This window comes from Somniosus microcephalus, unplaced genomic scaffold (assembly GCF_052327205.1).
Source record: "Somniosus microcephalus isolate GS21.2 unplaced genomic scaffold, FLI_Smic_1.0 unresolved_chr4, whole genome shotgun sequence".
Classification (NCBI taxonomy): Eukaryota; Metazoa; Chordata; class Chondrichthyes; order Squaliformes; family Somniosidae; genus Somniosus; species Somniosus microcephalus.
This window is the reverse complement of record NW_028225182.1, coordinates 28964868-28988029: the sequence shown is the minus strand read 5'-3', so window position 1 is coordinate 28988029 and position 23162 is coordinate 28964868. Positions and strand designations below refer to the sequence as shown.

Below are 23162 nucleotides of genomic sequence, written 5' to 3'. Positions count from 1 at the left end.
CAACCTTCTCTGCTCTGAGGAGAACCACCCCAGTTTCTCCAGTCTATCCACATAACTGAAGTCCCTCATCCCTTATCCCTGGAACTATTATTGTAAATCATTTCTGCACCCTCTCTCTGAGGTCTTCACATCCTTCATAAAGTGCGGTGCCCAGAATTGGACACAATACTCCAGTTGAGGCCGAACCAGTGTTTTATAAAGGTTCATCATCACTTCCTTGCTTTTGGACTCGATGCCTCTAAAGCCCAGGATCCCGTATGCTTTTTTAACTGCTTTCTCAACCTGCCCTGCCACCTTCAACGATTTGTGCACACATACCCCCACCCCCTTTAGAATTGTACCCTTTAGTTTGTATTGCCTCTCCTCGTTCGTCCTACCAAAATGTATCAGTTCGCACTTTTCTGCGTTAAATTTCATCTCCCACGTGTCCACCCATTCCACCAGCCTGTCTATGTCCTCTTGAAGTCTGTCACTATCCTCCTCACTGTTCACTATACTTCCAAGTTTTTTGTCATCTGCATATTTTGAAACTGTGCCCTGTACACACAAGTCCAAGTCATTAATATATATATCAAGAAAAGCAGTGGTCCTAGTACCGACCCCTGGGGAACACCACTGTGCACCTTCCTCCAGTCCAAAAAACAACCGTTCACCACTACTCTCTGTTTTCTGTCACTTTGCCAATTTCATATCCATGCTGCCACTGTCCCTTTTATTCCATGGGCTTCAACTTTGCTGGCAAGCCTATTATGTGGCACTTTGTCGAACGCCTTTTGGAAATCCATGTACACCACGTTAACCGCATTGTCCTCATCAACCCTCTCTGTTACCTCATCAAAAAACTCAATCAGAATCAGAGCGGCCGGGCCCGGCGGACGTGCGGCCAGGGTCCCGGCACCAGGAAACCCAGGGTGCAGCGCCTCCCCCAGACAGGAGAAACCACAACTGGATCGGCACAGCAGAGCCGCCAATCCAGAGCCGGCTTGTATCAGGGCGGGCGCTGAATGCAGAAGTCGGTCCCTGGCCGCCTGTGTAGGTCTTTTTGTTGCTTCAGTTTGAGCTGGAGTGGAGATGGAGGAGAAGCTGCTGGGTTTAACCCCCAGTACTTCTGAGCCCAGGAGGACCCAACAATTTCCAACATGGGACTGTCAAGGGAGGTGGATTCTGGGGGAGATTAGGTTGTTAGACACTGTCCCTACAATGTAAAAGAGTATTGTTTTAGGAACAAGTATTTCTGTAGAGGCTTTTAATCCGGTTTACATATACAGATTTGTTCTAATTCATTCTTGGGATGTGGGCGTCACTAGCAAGAGCAGCAAATATTGCCAATCCCCAGTTGCCCGTTGAGAAGGTGATGGTGGGCCGCCTTCTTGAACTGCTGCAGTCCGTGTGGTGAAGGTACTCCCACAATGCTGTTGTGTAAGGAGTTCCAGGGTTTTCACCCAGTGATGATGTAGCAACGGCGATATATGTCCGAGTCAGGATGGTGTGTGACTTGGAGAGCTTGGAGGTGATGGTGCTCCCATGCACCTTCTGCCTTTGTCCTTCTAGGTGCTGGAGGTTGCGGGTTTTGGAGGTTCTGTCAAAGTTCTGGCCGAGTTGCAGATGTATAAAGTCCATCTCCTTCTCCCCCTCCCACTCCCACCTCTCTCTCTCTCCTCCCATAGAGGCCAGAGGCCCAGACCAGGTGGCAGATTCCCTTCACCGAGGGACATTAGTGAACCAGTGGGATTTTATGACAATCCGGCAGCTTTCATGGTCACTTTTTTCTAGTGCCGGCCCCACAAATAACCAGATTCATTGAGCTCAATTTCACAACCTGCCTCTTTAGTGGGTTCTCTCTCACGCTCCCTGTTTTAAATTCATTTTACAGGATATTAGAAGGGGAGGATTTGCAGACGGGAAACTCAAACCACACATCACGTCAAGATCTGACCGTCACTCGATTCATCAGGAACTGAATATCATCGGCCTTTGAATATGGAAGCAAAAAGCAGCGTTCACAACGGAGAGAGGCCGTTCACCTGCTCTGAGTGTGGGAAGGGATTCACTAATTCATCCCACCTACTGAATCACCAGCGAGTTCACACTGATGAGAGACCTTTCAACTGCTCGGACTGTGGGAAGTGCTTTAAAAGTTCCGGGGAAATGATACACCATCAACGTGTTCACACTGACGAGAGACCGTTCAGGTGCTCTCACTGCGGGAATGGGTTCAGGCAGTCATCTGACCTCACTGTCCACCTGCGCATTCACACTGCGGAGAGACCGTTCACCTGCTCCGTGTGTGGGAAGGGATTCACTCGCTCATCCACCCTGCTGACACACCGGTGAGTTCACACTGATGAGAGACCTTTTAACTGCTCGGACTGTGGGAAGTGCTTCAAAAGTTCTGGGGAAATGATACGCCATCAACGTTTTCACACTGGGGAGAGACCGTTCAGGTGCTCTCACTGCGGGAATGGGTTCAGGCGGTCATCTGAGCTCACTGTACACCAGTGCACTCACACTGGAGAGAGGCCGTTCACCTGTTCCATGTGTGGGAAGGGATTCACTCGCTCATCCACCCTGCTGACACACCAGCGAGTTCACTCTGATGAGAGACCTTTTAAATGCTCGGACTGTGGGAAGTGCTTTAAAGGTTCCGGGGAACTAATACACCATCAACGTGTTCACACTGACGAGAGACCGTTCAGGTGCTCTCACTGCGGGACTGGGTTCAGGCAATCATCTGACCTCACTGTCCACCAGCGCACTCACACTGGGGAGAGACCGTTCACCTGCCCTGAGTGTGGGAAGGGATTCACTCAGTCATCCAACCTGCTGACACACCAGCGAGTTCACACTGGGGAGAGGCCGTTCACCTGCCCTGAGTGTGGGAAGGGATTCACTCAGTCATCCAACCTGCTGACACACCAGCGAGTTCACACTGGGGAGAGGCCGTTCACCTGCCCTGAGTGTGGGAAGGGATTCACTCAGTCATCCCACCTCCTGACACACCAGCGAGTTCACAAGTGACTGCAGGGGTCGGATTCTGTTGTTGTTGCTGCTGTTAATCACATCCAGGACTGAACCATGTTCATTCTGACAGGTGGGGATTGTTTCTGCTGATGTTAATAACTCCAGGAACTGGGCTGGAGTTTAATATTCTGGATATATGTCAAATAAATCAACTTTGTTTTAAACACATTGTTGTAGATTTTTGTCTTTCCCACCTGAGTGTTTAGCATCACCTGGCTGGAGCTCAGAAAGGACAATCTGGGGGAGGATCGTATGGCGGGAACAGAACTCCAGCCTGGACACAGTCCTTCAGGGCCACACTGAGAGGGGCAAACGGCACTTTGGTCTTTCTCGTCTCTCTTCACTGACAGCAAAGTTGCCGTGCGGGTTAATCTCGAGGCGTGTGAGAAACGTGTCCCAGCCGCTCTCTGCCATGGTTCAGAGCTCCGAGGCACGGTACAGAAGGCTCCTTTAGGAATGTAGCCCAGTGCTTTTTTTTTTAATGGCCTTATTAACCTCTGTTGTTACTTTTAGTGATTTGTGTATCTGTATCCCTGGATCCCTCTGCTCCTCCAGCCCATTTAGATTCTTAGGGGGAAATTCGGTGGCGCCTCTTTGGGTCGCTAACGTCGCCGGGGCTAATTTTAGCCCCCTGAAAAAGTTAGCGACCCTGCGCATTAAATTCAGTGGTAGCGCCCCAAGCAGGAGGCGGGGTGCTACTGGAAGCGCTCCCCTCCCTCTTGAGGCGCTACCAGTGAATTTCACGGCGTTTCGTGTAACAGCGCCACGCCCGTCGGCACATAGCACCGCGTCATAGCAGACCTCCCTCCCTGATTAAAGGGGAGGGGCCTAGCACTGTGCACACCGGGGCCCTGCTGGACCACCGGGGAGCAGGGTGTCGGATCAAGAGGAGCGCCGGGCTGAGCGATCGTGGCCGGCACCCTGAAGAATGGGGAAGGGGGCAGGTCCTGGCAGTCGGCCAAAATAAAAAGTTGCCGCCCGACACCTGCTCTTTAAGTGGCGTCGCCGCAGCTGCAAGAACGACCCCTGACCATTGGACATATCGTCCGTTGATAGGTCAGGGGTCACAACCCAAGGTTGCAGCCGGGGTGCTGCGCATGGCGATGACGTCATTGCCGGCGGTGCAGTGCCGCGGGGTGCTACCGGTTACCGCCGCCGCTAACCTCCCGCTGAATATCGCGGGAGGCGCAAAGCAACCCAATTTCACCCCCTTGTCCAAGTAGAGTGTGGCCTCCTTATTCTTCCCACCAAAACACACCACCTCACACTGACTTATAGTGAAATTCATTAACACACCGCCTCACACTGATCTATAGTGAAATTCATCAACACACCCCCTCACACTGATCTAGTGAAATTCATTAACACACCACCTCACACTGATCTATAGTGAAATTCATCAACACACCACCTCACAATGATCTAGTGAAATTCATTAACACGCCACCTCACACTGATCTATAGTGAAATTCATCAACACGGCACTTCACACTGACCTACTGTGAAATTCATTAACACACCTCACACTGACTTATAGTGAAATTCATTAACACACCACCTCACACTGACCTATAGTGAAATTCATTAACACGCCACCTCACACTGATCTACAGTGAAATTCATTAACACACCACCTCACACTGACTTCTCGTGAAATTCATTAACACACCACATCACACTGATCTGTAGTGAAATTCATTAACACACCACCTCACACTGACCTATAGTGAAATTCATTAACACGCCACCTCACACTGATCTACAGTGAAATTCATTAACACACCACCTCACACTGACTTCTCGTGAAATTCATTAACACACCACATCACACTGATCTGTAGTGAAATTCATTAACACACCACCTCACACTGATCTATAGTGAAATTCATTTGCCAATTACATGCCCATTCTGAAATGTATTAATGTCTTCTTGCATTTTGTCTTCCTCAATATTAACTCTACCTCCCAATTTGGTGTTATCGACAAACTTTGAAATTGTTCTTCTGATTCCCGAGTCCAAATCATTTATGAACAACAGTGATCTCAGCACCAATCCCTGTGGAACACCACTTCCCACCTTTTGCCAGTCTGAGTAGCTGCTCCCAACCCCGACTCTCTGTTTTCTGTTTTGTGACCAGCTTGCTATCCATAAACAGTATGTAAGATCGACAAGATGACCACGGTCAGGCCATGTGGAGTGAAGGGCCAGGCAGCAGAATGGATGGATGGAAAGATGGCTACAAAACAGAAATCAGAGGGTTGGAGTTAAGGGAAGTTTGTTGTGATCTTTCCATCCATTCTGTTGCCTGGCCCTTGACTCCACACGGCCTGACCATGGTCATCTTGTAGACCGTACATACTGCAGACACAGTGCACCAGTGGTGGAGGGGGTGGATATTGAGTCCTGTGGCCGGGGCGCCCCTGACAGGGTTACAGACCCTTCAGCCACTGGAGAGACATGGAGAGCTGAGCTCGGCAGCATTAGTCCGGTTTTGCCTCCTTTGGAGACCAGGTGTACGAGTAGAGTGAGCGCAGCCTTCACAGCAACCGTAATAAAATTGTTACAGTTGTGAAGGAACTTTGTGTAAGTGCACTGGACCACAAACAAAGTATGTGTGTCAATTATTGTCTGACTGCGCTACTGTGACATTTCAAAGGTGCTATATAAAGGTAAGTTGTTGTTGGTCTGAGTTTGCAGAGTGTAAATGCTGCCCTTCTCACACCTGTAAAAGGAGTTTACAAACGCCATCACTGTGAGTCCAGGATAGAAATTGACGAGATTCTCTCCTCCTGGTTCCTGGCCAAGGGGGCCGCGCATGGGCCCTGCTGCCCCCTGAGCCTCTCAAGATGGCAGCCGTTAGCCCGGGACTGTCACCGGGAGAAAGCCCCGCAGCTGCCGCCCCGCTCGGGGCAAACACCCGGCCCGGAGGCTCTTATTCGGGGCCTGGGGCCCACCCCGGGTGTGTGTGAAGCGGATAAAGTTGAGTGTTTTAATAATGGGGCCTGGGGCCACACGTGTGTTCAGTGGATAATGTTGAGTGTTTTGATAATGGGGCCTGAGGTCCACCCCGTGTGTGTGTGAAGCGGATAATGTTGAGTGTTTTAATAATGGGGCCTGAGGCCCAACCCGGGTGTGTGTGAAGCGGTTAATGTTGAGTGTTTTAATAATGGTGCCTGGGGCCCACCCCGGGTGTGTGTGAAGCGGATAATGTTGAGTGTTTTAATAATGGGGCCTGAGGCCCAACCCGGGTGTGTGTGAAGCGGATAATGTTGAGTGTTTTAATAATGGGGCCTGAGGCCCAACCCGGGTGTGTGTGAAGCGGATAATGTTGAGTGTTTTAATAATGGTGCCTGGGGCCCACCCCGGGTGTGTGTGAAGCGGATAAAGTTGAGTGTTTTAATCATGGGGCCTGGGGCCACACCTGTGTTCAGCGGATAATGTTGAGTGTTTTAATAATGGGGCCTGGGCCCACCCCGTGTGTGTGTGAAGCGGATAATGTTGAGTGTTTTAATAATGGGGCCTGAGGCGCACCCTGGGTGTGTGTGAAGCGGATAATGTTGAGTGTTTTAATAATGGGGACTGGGGCCTGGGGCCCACCCCGGGTGTGTGTGAAGCGGATAAAGTTGAGTGTTTTAATAATGGGGCCTGAGGCCCACCCCGGGTGTGTGTGAAGCGGATAAAGTTGAGTGTTTTAATAATGGGGCCTGAGGCCCACCCCGGGTGTGTGTGAAGCGGATAAAGTTGAGTGTTTTAATAATGGGGCCTGGGGCCACACGTGTGTTAAGCGGATAATGTTGAGTGTTTTAATAATGGGGCCTGAGGCCACACGTGTGTTAAGCGGATAATGTTGAGTGTTTTAATAATGGGGCCTGGGGCCACACGTGTGTTAAGCGGATAATGTTGAGTGTTTTAATAATGGGGCCTGAGGCCCACCCCGGGTGTGTGTGAAGCGGATAATGTTGAGTGTTTTAATAATGGGGCCTGAGGCCCACCCCGGGTGTGTGTGAAGCGGATAAAGTTGAGTGTTTTAATAATGGGGCCTGGGGCCACACGTGTGTTAAGCGGATAATGTTGAGTGTTTTAATAATGGGGCCTGGGGCCACACCCCGGGTGTGTGTGAAGCGGATAATGTTGAGTGATTTAATAATGGGTCCTGGGGTCCACCCCGGGTGTGTGTGAAGCGGATAATGTTGAGTGTTTTAATAATGGGACCTGGGGCCACCCCGGGTGTGTGTGAAGCGGATAATGTTGAGTGTTTTAATAATGGTGCCTGGGGCCCACCCCGGGTGTGTGTGAAGCGGATAATGTTGAGTGCTTTAATAATGGGACCTGGGGCCACACTCGGGGTGTGTGTGAAGCGGATAATGTTGAGTGTTTTAATAATGGGGCCTGGGGCCCACCCCGGGTGTGTGTGAAGCGGATAATGTTGAGTGTTTTAATAATGGGGCCTGGGCCCACCCCGGGTGTGTGTGAAGCGGACAATGTTGAGTGTTTTAATAATGGGGCCTGGGGCCCACCCCGGGTGTGTGTGAAGCGGATAATGTTGAGTGTTTTAATAATGGGGCCTGGGGCCCACCCCGGGTTAGTGTGAAGCGGATAATGTTGAGTGTATTAATAATGGGGCCTGGGGCCCACCCCGGGTGTGTGTGAAGCGGATAATGTTGAGTGTTTTAATAATGGGGCCTGGGGCCACCCCGGATGTGTGTGAAGCGGATAATGTTGAGTGTTTTAATAATGGGGCCTGGGGCCCATCCCAGGTGTGTGTGAAGCGGATAATGTTGAGTGTTTTAATAATGGGGCCTGAGGCCCATCCCAGGTGTGTTTGAAGCGGATAATGTTGAGTGTTTTGATAATGGGGCCTAAGGCCCACCCCGGGTGTGTGTGAAGCGGATAATGCTGAGTGTTTTAATAATGGGGCCTGAGGCCCACCCCGGGTGTGTGTGAAGCGGATAATGTTGAGTGTTTTAATAATGGGGCCTGGAGCCCACCCCGGGTGTGTGTGAAGCGGATAATGTTGAGTGTTTTGATAATGGGGCCTGGGGCCACACTCGGGGATGTGTGTGAAGCGGATCATGTTGAGTGTTTTAATAATGGGGCCTGGGGCCACACTCGGGGATGTGTGTGAAGCGGATCATGTTGAGTGTTTTAATAGTGGGGCCTGACGCCCACCCCGGGTGTGTGTGAAGCGGATAATGTTGAATGTTTTAATAATGGGGCCTGGGGCCCATCCCAGGTGTGTGTGAAGCGGATAATGTTGAGTGTTTTAATAATGGGGCCTGGGGCCACACTCGGGGTGTGTGAAGCGGATAATGTTGAGTGTTTTAATAATGGGGCCTGGGGCCCACCCCGGGTGTGTGTGAAGTGGATAATGTTGAGTGTTTTAATAATGGGGCCTGGGCCTGGGGCCCACCCCGGATGTGTGTTGTTGTGTATGTAATATGTGTGCTACTTTGAACCTATGGACAGGACTGCACTACTTGTAGGGCGTAGTGATACGCAGTACCACTCCTGGCCATAGGGGTATAAATAGTACTGTGGGTACTGATCTCCCCTCAGTTCCCGCCTGTGGGCATGAAGTAAAGACCTACGTATAGTCCCTACCTCCAACCAGTAAAGACCTGTTTTATTGTTACTGATCAAAGGTCTGAGTATTAATTACTTGAACAACTCACAGATTTAACACTGGCGACGAGTCTGATTCGGACCCTGCGGCAGTCACTCCACGGCAGCTTCGTCCACAGCCAGGACGTTGCAGAGAGGTTTCCACCCTCTCCACCCCACTGGAAGACATCCTGACCTCGGAGCCTCCATCGGCCACCGTCAGCTTCTTCTCCAGCTTGGTGGTGGGTAAGCCGTTGTCTGAGCCGGGCAGCGACGCGACAGGCAGTCGACCGCGTTGGCCGCACGAACGGGGCTGGGGGAGCTGGAGGAATAGGGCGCGAGAGCCGCTTCGAGCGGGAGGCGTTTCAACAGAGCGATCGCATCTCCTGATAAGAGCCGAGAGCCGCTTCGCGATCCAGCGATCGCATCCGCTGATAAGGGCCGCACTCGGGCGATCGCGGCGAAGATAAGGGCCGCACTCGGGGGCTGAAGGGAGACGGCGTCGGGGGACGGGTGAAGACCGCCAAGCACGGGAAAACCGCCATTTTGTGGGCGGAGGACGACGGCAAGAGCGGGAAGCCGCCATCTTTGATAACAAGTAAAGAAAAGAAAATCTGAGAAATTGCAAATCTACAACGCCTAAACACGGGAATATTAGCACCTTTGATAGTGACCTCGAAGATTGGGCCATATATGTTGAAAGAGTAAAAAATTATTGTAAGGCCAATAAAATTCGTGACCAAGATAAAGCTCTAACATTATTAAATTTAATGGGTGCGAAGACATACGGGCAATTGAAACACCTGTTATCACCAGATGAACCGGCGGATAAGACGTTCGATGAGATTGTTACTGTCCTGAAAGATCATCTAAACCCCACGCCGCTGATGCTAGCGGAACGATTTAAATTTTACGACAGAAGGCAGCTACAGCATGAAAGCAATGCTGAATATTTGCTGGAATTGCGTAAATTAGCGAAATATTGCCAGTTTGGAACGGGACTGACAGAGGCACTTCGAGACAAATTTGTGTGTGGTTTATTTAAACAGGATACACAAAAGCGACTGCTCAAGGAGAATGAGCTGACGCTTGAGAAGGCGGTCACTATGGCAGCAGCACACGAAGCCGCAGCGAGAGGCACGGCAGTAATGCAGCTACGGTCACCGGAGCTCAGTGCACACAAATTGGGTGTGAGTTCTGGCAAATGTTATCGTTGTGGAAAGACAACGCATGATCAGAACCAGTGTTGGTTTAAAAACCAAGAATGTAGAACTTGTGGTAGGCTTGGACATATAGCTAGAGTATGCAGGTCAGCGAAGAAGACCAGCAACAAGAAGTCACCGCAAGGAAAATACGCAAAGGTACACAAGGTGACCGAACAGGAGTCCGATTCAGACGCTAGCAGTAATGAACTGGCTAGCTTAAGAGTACTCAACGCTGGTAAGGGTGCAGACCTCCAGACAATTTGGGTCACTCTTCAGATAGAAGGAGTCCAAGTAAAACTGGAATTGGACACTGGATCGGCATTGACGGTCATAAATAAGAAAGATTACGGAAAGTTATTCCAACATATTCCCCTACAGGATACGGGGATTATATTGAAAACATACACGGGGCAAAGAGTGTACCCCATCGGGAAAATAGAGGTTGCAGTGGTCCACAAGGGCAAAGACAGTCAAATAATGGACTTATATGTGATATCTGAAGGAGGTTCTCCACTACTAGGACGGGAGTGGATTAGGAAAATGAATATGGACTGGCATTTCCTACAAACAATAACGAGTGAGAACTCGGTGAAGATAGTCGGCCCAGACTCTGGAACGGATGATGGTAAGCCCAACTCAGGTGCAAAAGACAAAGTTTCAGCACAGAATTCCACTGAGCAACAACAACATAGTTTAACTGTGGATTCTGAGTCTGGCAAGTCTACTGATGTGCCCATTTCTGAGGGACACCGGGCTCGAACTCAACTCCATTTCAAACTACAACAGCAATTAGAACAAATGCTTCGCCGTTTTGAGCAAGAGTTGAATGCAACGAAAGAGTTCTTTGATATAGAGTTGGAGAATCTGGAAAGACAACAGAAGCAGCTGATGGAGAAAATGGAGCAGGAGCACACAAAACGTCTGATGTCAGAGGAGTTAACGGTCAGCCAACTCCTGCATATGCTGAAGGACAGGACTCTGAAATGGGAAAAACTTGAACACGAACTTCAATATTCAAACGAAAGGGGTTCGGAGCTCTCAAAGGTTATTGGAAGAGCTGAGGTGGCAACACAGACTGAGATGACTGCAACAGAGCAGCCCTTGGATGCCAAAAGTACGCTGACTCACGTCAACGTAGAACAACAGACCGCTGAAACAGCTGCTCTGGTAGAGGGATTGAACAGTCCGATCAATCAATCTCCAAAAGAAGTTGAAGTAGTAAAATCTCAAATGAGGTCATTAGTAAACGACTTGCTGAAAGCCCAGAAAAAGCTGGATGAAGAGGTACGCATGAAGAAGTCTCTTCAGGAAAGATGTCTGGACTTGGAACAAAAGCTGGCTAACGCCCAGCTGGGTATGGAGGAAATAGAAGACCCTCTCGCTGGCCTAGATCAGGACGACACCGAATATTACTATGTCCTGTCCTGCCCAACTTGTAACTTCGACTCCCACCATACAGAAATCATGGAGGAGCACCGAAAGTCTACGGAACATCGGGAGAAGGTGGCTCTACTACGGAAAAAGGAGGAAGAGAAGGAGGAACTGCGCATGCAGCTGGCAGCTGACAGTGGAGCCCAGAGAGTCTCCAAGAAGCAGAAAAGGAAAAGTCGAAACAGAAGATGACCCATCTGAACCATTATTACCTCTACCAGATCACACACGTGGTCCCTCCGAACGGAGCCAATTCAGTTCGGAAGTTCAAACTGTTAAATCCATGGAAAGACTATTGAACTGTTTTCCGCAGAGACTGAATCTGTGATCTGTTTTGACATGAAGTTATCTATGTATCTATGTTATTCTGTTATGTAAACCTGAAGTTATATATGTTATTACGTTATGTTAAATGGGGAGATGACTGTAAAGCTAGGAAGGGAGGAATGTTGTGTATGTAATATGTGTGCTACTTTGAACCTATGGACAGGACTGCACTACTTGTAGGGCGTAGTGATACGCAGTACCACTCCTGGCCATAGGGGTATAAATAGTACTGTGGGTACTGATCTCCCCTCAGTTCCCGCCTGTGGGCATGAAGTAAAGACCTACGTATAGTCCCTACCTCCAACCAGTAAAGACCTGTTTTATTGTTACTGATTAAGTCTGAGTATTAATTACTTGAACAACTCACAGATTTAACATGTGTGAAGCGGATAATGTTGAGTGTTTTAATAATGGGGCCTGGGTCCACACTCGGGGTGTGTGTGAAGCGGATAATGCTAATTGTTTAATAATGGGGCCTGAGGCCCACCCCGGGTATGTGTGAAGCGGATAATGTTGAGTGTTTTAATAATGGGGCCTGGGGCCCACCCCGGGTGTGTGTGAAGCGGATAATGTTGAGTGTTTTAATAATGGGACCTGGGGCCACCCCGGGTGTGTGTGAAGTGGATAATGTTGAGTGTTTTAATAATGGGGCCTGAGGCCCACCCCAGGTGTGTGTGAAGCCGATAATGTTGAGTGTTTTAATAATGGGACCTGGGGCCACCCCGGGTGTGTGTGAAGTGGATAATGTTGAGTGTTTTAATAATGGGACCTGGGGCCACCCCGGGTGTGTGTGAAGTGGATAATGTTGAGTGTTTTAATAATGGGGCCTGGGGCCCACCCCGGATGTGTGTGTGAAGCGGATAATGTTGAATGTTTTAATAATGGGACCTGGGGCCACCCCGGTGTGTGTGAAGTGGATAATGTTGAGTGTTTTAATAATGGGGCCTGGGGCCCACCCCGGATGTGTGTGAAGCGGATAATGTAGAGTGTTTTAATAATGGGGCCTGGGGCCCACCCCGGGTGTGTGTGAAGCGGATAATGTTGAGTGTTTTAATAATGGGGCCTGGGGCCCACCCCGGGTGTGTGTGAAGCAGATTATGTTTTGTGTTTTAATAATGGGGCCTGGGGCCACACTCGGGGTGTGTGTGAAGCGGATAATGTTAATTGTTTAATAATGGGGCCTGGGGCCTACCCCGGGTGTGTGTGAAGCGGATAATGTTAATTGTTTAATAATGGGGCCTGGGGCCACACTCGGGGTGTGTGTGAAGCGGATAATGTTGAGTGTTTTAATAATGGGGCCTGGGGCCCACCCTGGGTGTGTGTGAAGCGGATAATGTTGAGTGTTTTAATAATGGGGCCTGGGGCCCACCCCGGGTGTGTGTGAAGCGGATAATGTTCAGTGTTTTAATAATGGGGCCTGGGGCCCACCCTGGGTGTGTGTGAAGCGGATAATGTTGAGTGTTTTAATAATGGGGCCTGGGGCCCACCCCGGGTGTGTGTGAAGCGGATAATGTTCAGTGTTTTAATAATGGGGCCTGAGGCCACCCCGGGTGTGTGTGAAGCGCATAATGTTGAGTGTTTTAATAATGGGGCCTGGGGCCACACTCAGGGTGTGTGTGAAGCGGGTACTGTTGAGTGTATTAATAATGGGGCCTGGGGCCCACCCCGTGTGTGTGTGAAGCGGATAATGTTGAGTGTATTAATAATGGGGCCTGGGGCCCACCCCGGGTGTGTGTGAAGCAGATAATGTTGAGTGTTTTAATAATGGGGCCTGAGGCCCACCCCGGGTGTGTGAGAAGCGGACAATGTTGAGTATTTTAATAATGGGGCCTGGGGCCCACCCCGGGTGTGGGTGAAGCGGATAATGTTGTGTGTTTTAATAATGGGGCCTGGGGCCCACCCTGTGTGTGTGTGAAGGGGATAATGTTGAGTGTTTTAATAATGGGGCCTGGGGCCACACTCGGGGTGTGTGTGAAGCGGATAATGTTGAGTGATTTAATAATGGGGCCTGGGGCACACCCCGGGTGTGTGTGAAGCGGATAATGTTGAGTGTTTTAATAATGGGGCCTGAGGCCCACCCCGGGACTGTGTGAAGCGGATAATGCTGAGTGTTTTAATAATGGGGCCTGGGGCAGCACTCGGGGTGTGTGTGAAGCGGATAATTTTGAGTGTTTTAATAATGGGGCCTGGGGCCCACCCCTGGTGTGTGTGAAGCGGATAATGTTTTGTGTTTTAATAATGGGGCCTGAGGCCCACCCCGGGTGTGTGTGAAGCGGATAATGTTGAATGTTTAAATAATGGGGCCTGGGGCCCACCCCGGATGTGTGTGAAGCGGATAATGTTGAGTGTTTTGATAATGGGGCCTGAGGCCCACCCCGGGTGTATGTGAAGCGGACAATGTTGAGTGTTTTGATAATGGGGCCTGAGGCCCACCCCGGGTCTGTGTGAAGCGGATAATGTTGAGTGTATAAATAATGGGGCCTGCGGCCCACCCCGGGTGTGTGTGAAGCGGACAATGTTGAGTGTTTTGATAATGGGGCCTGAGGCCCACCCCGGGTGTGTGTGAAGCGGATAATGTTGAGTGTTTTAATAATGGGGCCTGAGGCCCACCCCGGGTGTGTGTGAAGCGGATAATGTTGAATGTTTTAATAATGGGGCCGGAGGCCGACCCCGGGTGTGTGTGAAGCGGATAATGTTGAATGTTTTAATAATGGGGCCGGAGGCCCACCCCGGGTGTGTGTGAAGCGGATAATGTTGAGTGCTTTAATAATGGGGCCTGAGGCCCACCCCGGGTGTGTGTGAAGCGGATAATGTTTTGTGTTTTAATAATGGGGCCTGAGGCCCACCCCGGGTGTGTGTGAAGCGGATAATGTTGAATGTTTAAATAATGGGGCCTGGGGCCCACCCCGGGTGTGTGTGAAGCGGATAATGTTGAGTGCTTTAATAATGGGGCCTGTGGCCACACTCGGGGTGTGTGTGAAGCGGATAAATTTTGAGTGTTTTAATAATGGGGCCTGGGGCCCACCCCGGGTGTGTGTGAAGCGGATAATGTTGAATGTTTTAATAATGTGGCCTGAGGCCCATCCCAGGTGTGTGTGAAGCGGATAATGTTGAGTGTTTTAATAATGGGGCCTGGGGCCACACCCCGGGTGTGTGTGAAGCGGATAATGTTAAGTGTTTTAATAATGGGGCCTGGGGCCCACCCCAGGTGTGTGTGAAACGGATAATGTTGAGTGTTTTAATAATGGGGCCTGGGGCCCACCCCAGGTGTGTGTGAAACAGATAATGTTGAGTGTTTTAATAATGGGGCCTGAGGCCCACCCCGGGTGTGTGTGAAGTGGATTATGTTAAGTGTTTTAATAATGGGGCCTGAGGCCCACCCCGGGTGTGTGTGAAGCGGATAATGTTGAGTGTTTTAATAATGGGGCCTGGGGCCCACCCCAGGTGTGTGTGAATCGGATAATGTTGAGTGCTTTAATAATGGGTCCTGGGGCCCACCCCGGGTGTGTGTGAAGCGGATAATGTTGAGTGTTTTAATAATGGTGCCTGGGGCCCACCCCGGGTGTGTGTGAAGCGGATAATGTTGAGTGTTTTAATAATGGTGCCTGGGGCCCACCCCGGGTGTGTGTGAAGCGGATAATGTTGAGTGTTTTAATAATGGGGCCTGAGGCCCACCCCGGGGTGTGTGTGAAGCGGATAATGTTGACTGTTTTAATAATGGGGTCTGAGGCCCACCCCAGGTGTGTGTGAAGCGGATAAGGGGTTTTGATCGAGCAAGTAGGGAGAAACTGTTCACTCTGGCAAGTGGGTCGGTAACCAAAGGTCACAGATTTAAAATAGTTGCTAAAAGAACTAGCGGGGAAATGAGGAGAATTGTTTTCATACAGAGGGTTGTTAAGATCGGGAACGCACCATCTGAAAGGATGCTGGAATCAGGTTCCACAGGAACTTTCAAACAGTAATTGGACGAGTCCTTGAAGAGGACTAGTTTGCAGAGTTCTGGGGATAAAGCTGGGGTGTGGGACTAAATTGGACAGCTCTTTCAAAGACACGATGAGCACAGGCACGATGGGCCGAATCACCTCCTTCTGTGCTGTTAGATTCTATGATCAGTGTGAAGTCGCTGGTGTGTCAGCAGGTTGGATGACTGGGTGAATCCCTTCCCACACACGGAGCAGGTGAACGGTCTCTCCCCAGTGTGAACTCGCTGATGTGTCAGCAGGCGGGATGAATGAGTGAATCCCTTCCCCCACACAGAGCAGATGAACGGCCTCTCCCCAGTGTGTAGGAGCCAGTGTCCCTTCAGCTCCCGGGGGCTTTTAAAGCTCTTCCCACAGTCAGAACATTGAAATGGTCTCTCATCAGTGTGAACTCCCTGGTGTGTTTGTAGGTGGGATGAACAAACAAATCCCTTTCCACACATGGAGCAGGTGAACAGACTGTCCCTGGTGTGACAGCGCCGTTGAACTTTCAATGCAGACGGGGAACTGAAGCCCTTCCCGCCGTCCCCACCTTTACCCGGTTTCTCCCCGGTGTGATGGTGCACGTGTCTCACCAGGTCAGGCGATCGGCTGAATCCGCGTCCACACACTGAACACGTGTGCGGTTTGTCTGCGTTGCCATCCCTGCTTTCTCCTTCCATGTGCAAAGGCTGATGATATTCAGGTCCTGATGAATCCAGCGACTCTGTCAGATCTTGACGTGATGTTTGGTCTGAGCTTCCCGCCTGTAACTGCTCCACTTCTATAACCCTGTAAATTGAGATCAGAAAAGGATCAGAGGCAAACTGTTGTTTACTTTTCCCCTTTCCGAACCTAGGGGCAGTGAAGCTGATTTTCAGGCCCCAGCTGCTGCACAGGTTGGTTGAAAGGATCAGCAGTAATGGCGGCTGTAATACCCACAAGCCCCCGGCTCTGCAGAAAGTGCTCTGTTGACTGAGTCCCGCGCATGTGCTCATGGCCCCCGCGCTCTCCCTCCTGCTCTACAATCGCCCATCCCGATCAGTCCGCAACACGCATGCTCAGCACACAAAACCCCGCGGTTGGAACATCGGGCGTGCATGCGGAGCCGCAACATCTGGTACGCGTGAGCGGCTCAGGTGGGGGCGAGTCGGTGTTTCGCCTCAGCCGCCAGGGAGGTGCGCATACGCAGGACGACCCAACATTCTTCCCGTCAGCAATCACGCCCTCGTTTCTTTAATAAAAACAGAAAATGCTGGAAATACTCAGCAGGTCAGGCAGCATCTGTGGAGAGAGAAACAGAGTTAACGTTTCAGGCCGATGACCATTCGTCAGAACTGCTTGCTCTTTAGTGTCAGCCAGTGGCTCAGTGGGTAGCACTCTCGCCTCGGAGTCAGAAAGTTGTGGGTTCATTGTCCCACTCCAGAGACTGAGCACAAAAATCCAGGCTGACACTCCAGTGCAGTGCTGAGGGAGTGCGACACTGTCGGAGGTGCCGTCTTTCGGATGAGATGTTAAATTGAGGCCCTGTTTGCTCTCTCAGGTGGATGTAAAAGATCCCATGGCATTATTTCAGGAAAGAAAGATTGCATTTATATAGTGCCACCAGATATCCTAAAGTGCTTTACAGCCAATGAAGTACTACAATGAAGTAGTCACTGTTGTAATGTGGGAAAGAACAGGGGAATTATCCCCAGTGTCCGAGCCAATGTTTATCCCTCAATCAACATAAAAAAATGATAGATTATCTGGTCATTATCACATTGCTGTTTGTGGGAGCTTGCTGTGCGCTAACTGACTGCCGCATTTCCTACATTACAACAGTGACTACACTGCAAAAGTACTTCATTGGCTGTAAAGTACTTTGGGACGTCCGGTGGTGGTGAATGGCGCTATATAAATGCAAGTCTTTCTTTCTTCACTGGTCTCACCAGCGGCCTCTTCTGGCGGTTGGTGGATTGACAGCCGAGATTCCGCGCATGCGCACTCGGAGCGGCGGTTTGGGCCGAGTCCGGCACAGCGACCCCTCCCGGTCACCAAGGGTAATGACCGCGCATGCCCAGCGGAGACCAAACCCCCCTGCCCCACTCGGAGCTGCGCCTGCGCACTCGGATCCTGCCGGAGTCGGCGCGGGGCCATTCCGGGGAAAGGCCTTGGTGTCGGTTCCAGAGTCGCGATCGGTGACGCGAAGTGAGTTTTCTCCGCTCCGATTGGGTGGAGAATGGCGCGGGATGGATCGGGAGAGAATCGAGAGAAATAGAAAAACCTCAGAGTCCGCGAGGCCCCGGACTGAGCGGCGGCACTTGGACGGTGCACGTGATCTCCTCGGGGACACGTGACCCGGGCCCGCGATTGACGGCAGCTTCCGACCAATAGGGAGCGAGCGGGGTGGGACTCGAGGAGCGAGCCGGCGGCGGGTCCTCCAACCAATCGGGGAGCCCAAGGGGCGGGACTAGCGGCACCCAGTGGGCGGGGCTGGAGGAGCGAGCCGGCGGCGGGCCCTCCAACCAATCGGGGAGCCTGAGAGGCGGGACTATCGTCAGCTGATTGTCTGATCCGCAGGGCAGCGAGTTTCTCCAGTCCCTTGTTCAGGGCCCGGAGCCCGGGGAGGCTGTGGGCCTTCATTCCCCGCATTGGACACAAGGCTCTTTGGCTCAGGCATAGGGTGACGTCGCAGTGAAACTTTCCGCCCTCCTTTACAAAGATGGCTGCCGTTAACCTGGGCCTGCAAGGGGAAGAAATCCCCGCAACTGCAAATACGGGATCTTCAGGTTATTATTGGGGGCTTGCCTCCTGCACGAGTTATTTATGAAGCCTCCCCACCCACCTACCGGTCCATTACTCCCTCCGTCGTGATTCTTACCCGCTGCACCATCGCCCTCCCGGCTTCAGCTCCTCTCCATCTCCAGTAACGCATTGCGCATGCTCAATATACCGGCCCCTCCTGCGCCTGCGCGCTGGGCTCTTGTAGTCTGGGTGTGGCACGTGGTCCACCACGGGGAATGCTGGGTAAAAGACCAGATCAGTGAATGGAACATGATTTACTGTGATCAGATTGAGGACTGAACCATGTTCATTCTAGTAGTCATGGTTTTTTTCTGCTGTATCTGCGCTGGAGATTAATATTCTGTTTAAATAGTGAATAAATAAAGCTCGAGGAACAGCACCTCATCTTTCAATTAGGCACTTTACAGCCTTCTGGACTCAACATTGAGTTCAACAATTTCAGACTTTAACCCTTACTCCCATTTTTCGTGCTGTATGATTTTGCCATCCCCATTTGTAACATTTTCCAAGACTCGGTTTCACAGCCACATCTCTTTCCTCAGCAACTGTCTCCGGTTCCAACTTATTCCACGTGGATTTCAACTGAACTTCCACCCTTCCTGTTTCAGATCCACCCAGGATAACTTTCCTGCCTCTTACCTTAGTAATATCTGTTACATCTCCAGCTTTTTCCAGTTCTGATGAAGGGTCCCAGACCTGAAACGTTAACTCTGTTTCTCTCTCAACGGATGCTGCCTGGCCTGCTGAGTATTTCCAGCATTTTCTGTTGTTATTTCAGTGAATAAATAAGCTTTGTTTCAAACACACAGTGTGTCAAATATTTGATTTCTCCATGATAAGAGAAGACGAATTGATGTTCTGTTCCAGGCTGTTTAATTCTTGGGCCTTTTCTTACTCTAGATTATTTCTGTTCTCATCTCGTTCGCCTTCTACCACATCAAACCCCAAGCTTGCTCCGTTTGAGTACACGACTTGTGGGTGTCATAGACTGAACTGTAGGGTCTCACTTACACTCAACTGCCATCAACTGGTCCAGGCAGCGGGCGGTCGAGGGGGTCGTTCGGCCCGACTGCCTGCCTCTCTTCCGGTGGCCCTGGAGATGGAGCACGCGGTGTCCCCCGGCAGGCTCGAGGCCTTCCGCGACCAGTGGGCACTGCGGGGACTGGAGTGCATCATCACCCCGGCCAACGAAATTTTAATTAAATTTGTTAAGTTTCATTTAATGGTTTTTTAAGTTACAGTTTATTTGTTTATGGTCCCTACAAAAGAGTAAACTCATCTGCACACCGCAGGGACTGGAGTGCTTATCACCACAGGTAATGAAATGTTAATTGAATTATTAAGTTTCCTTTAATGTTTTAAGTTAAGCTACAGTTTATTTGTTAACGCAAAAGAGCACACTCAGCTGCAATTCCTTTGAACCATAGCTTTATAGAACTATCTTGCATAAGTTTTGAAATCTATTATCTGTATCATTTAACCCTTTGTGGATTCGATTTAGTAAAACTCCTCCACACGGACTGCACGTGATAACCTTTGAAAGGTTCTGATCTTTGCAGTAGTAATTTCTGAGCTTGATGGTCTAGTTGATTTAATCTCTTGTTACTAACATACCTTGCACTATTTCTTTCATCGAGATAATTCTTTCAAATACTTCCATTATCAGGTCTTTAGAAACATAGAAGATAGGAGCAGGAGTCGGCCATTCGGCCCTTCGAGCCTGCTCCGCCATTCAATGAGATCATGGCTGATCATCCAATTTCAGTACCCTGTCCCTGCCTTCTACCCATATCCCTTGACCCCTTTAGCCTTAAGAAATATATCCAACTCTTTCTTGAATATACTTAATGAACTGGCCTCCACCGCCCTCTGTGGCAGAGAATTCCATAGGTTCACCACTCTCTGGGTGAAGAAATTCCTCCTCATTTCAGTCCTAAGTGGCTTACCCCTTATCCTTAGACTATGACCCCTGGTTCTGGACTCCCTGGCCATCATAAACATCCTTCCTGCATCTAGTCTGTCCAGGCCTGACAGAATTTTATAGGTTTCGATGAGATCCCCTCTCAATCTTCTAAACTCCAGCGAGTATAAGCCCAATCGACACAATCTCTCCTCATACGTCATTCCTGCCATCCCAGGTATCAGCCTGGTGAATCTTCGCTGCACTCCTTCCATGGCAAGAACGTCCTTCCTCAGGTAAGGCGACCAAAACTGCACACAATACTCAAGGTGTGGTCTCACCAAGGCCCTGTACAACTGCAGCAAGACATCCTTGTTCCTGTACTCGAACCCTCTTGCTACGAAGGCCAACATACCATTTGCCTTCTTAACCGCCTGCTGCACCTGCATGCTTACCTTCAGCAACTGGTGCACAAGAACACCATTGCCATTCAAATAATAATCTGCCTTCCTGTTTTTGCCACCAAAGTGGATAACCTCACATTTATCCACATTATAGTGCATTTGCAATGTTTCTGCCCAATCACCCAACCTGTCCAAATCGTACTGGAGTTTCTCGACATCCTCCTCACAGCATACCCTCCCACCCAGCTTTGTGTCGTCTGCAAATTTGAAGATATTACATCCAATTCCCTCGTCCAGATCATCATTAATATATATTGTGAACAGCTGGGGTCCTAGGACCGATCCTTGCGGTACCCCACTAGTCACTGCCTGCCACTCGGAAAACGACCCGTTTATTCCAACTCTTTGCTTTCTGTCCGCCAACCAGTTCTCTATCCAAGTCAATACCTTGCCCCCAATCCCATGTGCCTTAATTTTGCACGCTAATCTCTTATGCGGGACCTTATCGAAAGCCTTCTGAAATTTCAAATACACCACATCCACTGGTTCTCCCTTATCTATTTTACCAGTTACATCCTCAAAAAATTCCAGTAGATTAGTCAAGCATGATTTACCTTTTGTAAATCCATGTTGACTTTGTCCGATCCAGTCACTGCTTTCCAAGTGCTCTGCTATTACATCTTTTATAATAGACTCTAGCATTTTCCCCACTACCAATGTCAGGCTTACCGGTCTATAATTCCCTGCCTTTTCTCTGCCACCTTTTTTGAATAGTGGGGTAACATTCGCTACCCTCCAATCCATGGGTACTGTTCCAGAGTCTATCGAGTTCTGGAAGATGACCAGCAATGCATCTACTATTTCTAGGGCCACTTCCTTAAGTACCCTGGGATGTAGATTATCAGGCCCTGGGGATTTATCGTCCTTCAGTCCCATCAATTTCCCTAACACCATTTCCCTACAAATACTGATTTCTTTCAGTTCCACCCTTTCATCAGACCCTATGTTCCCCGGCGTCTCACAGAATCACAGAATCACCACAATGCAGATAGAGGCCATTTCGGCCCATCGAGCCTGCACCGACACATATCCCACCCTATCCCCGTAACCCCACATATTTAACCCCCTAACACTATGGGTCAATTTATCATAGCCAAATCAACCTAACCCGCACATCTTTGGACTGTGGGAGGAAACCGGAGCACCCGGAGGAAACCCACGCAAACACGGGGAGAATGTGCAAACTCCACACAGACAGTCGCCCGAGGCCGGATTCGAACCCGGGTCCCTGGCGCTGTGAGGCAACAGTGCTAACCACTATGCCACCGGGCCTCTGGGAGGTTATTTGTGTCCTCCTTTGTGAAGACAGAACCAAAATATGTATTTAGTTGGTCTGCCATTTCTTTGTTCCCCATTATAAATTCCCCCGATTCTGATTGCAAGGGACCTATGCTTGACTTCACCAATCTTTTTCTCTTCACATATCTATAAAAGCTTTTACAGTCAGTTTTTATGTTCCCTGCAAGCTTACTTTCATATTCTATTTTCCCTTTCTTAATTAATCGCTTTGTCCTCCTTTGTTGAATCCTAAACTGCTCCCAATCCTCAGGATTATTCCTTTTTCTGGCCAATTTATATGCCCTCTCCTTGGACCTTATGCTATCCCTAATTTCCCTTGTTAGCCACGGTTGGGTCACCTTTTTTGTTTTATTTTTATGCCAAAATGGGTTGAACAAATTCTGTAGTTCATCCATTCGGTCTTTGAATGTTTGCCATTGCCTATCCACCGTCAACCCTTTGAGTGCCATTCCCCAATCAATCCTACCCAACTCGCTCCTCAGACCATCGTAGTTTCCTTTATTTAAATTGAGGACCCTAGTCTCCGAGTCAACTACTTCATTCTCCATCTTAATGAAGAATTCGATCATATTATGATCGCTCCGACCCAAGGGGCCTCGTACAACAAGATTGCTAATTAATCCTTTCTCGTTACATAATACCCAGTCTAAGATGGCCTGATCTCTGGTTGGTTCCTCGACATATTGGTCCAGGAAACCATCCCGTAAACACTCCAGGAATTCCTCCTCCACAGTATTGTTACTCATTTGGTTGGCCCAATCTATATGTAGATTAAAGTCACCCATGATGACTGCTGTGCCCTTATTGCACGCTTCTTTAATTTCTCTTTTAATGCCATCCCCAACCTCCGCCTTACTGTTTGGAGGTCTATAAACCACTCCCACTAATGTTTTTTTCACCTTAGTATTTCTCAATTCTACCCATACAGATTCCACCTCATCAGAGCTAATATCCTTCATTACAATTGTGTTAATCCCTTCTTTAACCAGTAATGCTACCCCACCTCCCTTTCCTTTTTGCCTATCTTTCCTGAATATCGAATACCCCTGGATGTTGAGTTCCCAGTCCTGGCCTTCCTTGAGCCATGTTTCCGTAATCCCAACCAAATCGTATTTGTTTACTTCTATTTGCGCAGCCAATTCATCCACCTTCTTACAAATGCTCCTC

The 23162-nt window shown here is 49.6% G+C and overlaps 2 protein-coding genes across 3 annotated transcripts in view; one reads left to right on the top strand and one right to left on the bottom strand.

Annotated features, from left to right (window-relative positions):
* Positions 1 to 23162, top strand: part of LOC147090077 (uncharacterized) — a 305953-nt gene that overhangs the window by 143315 nt on the left and 139476 nt on the right. The gene's annotated exons all lie outside the window — the stretch shown is intronic.
* LOC147090079 (uncharacterized) overlaps positions 1 to 23162 on the bottom strand; it is a 142670-nt gene that overhangs the window by 69243 nt on the left and 50265 nt on the right. The window contains exon 3 of one of the 2 annotated variants that reach the window (XR_015075321.1): positions 16147 to 16337. The exons of the other annotated variant lie outside the window; for it this stretch is intronic. The gene's annotated coding sequence lies outside the window, so the exon portion shown is untranslated. Of the gene's footprint in view, positions 1 to 16146; positions 16338 to 23162 lie in introns of those variants that run through there. 2 annotated transcript variants of the gene reach the window in all.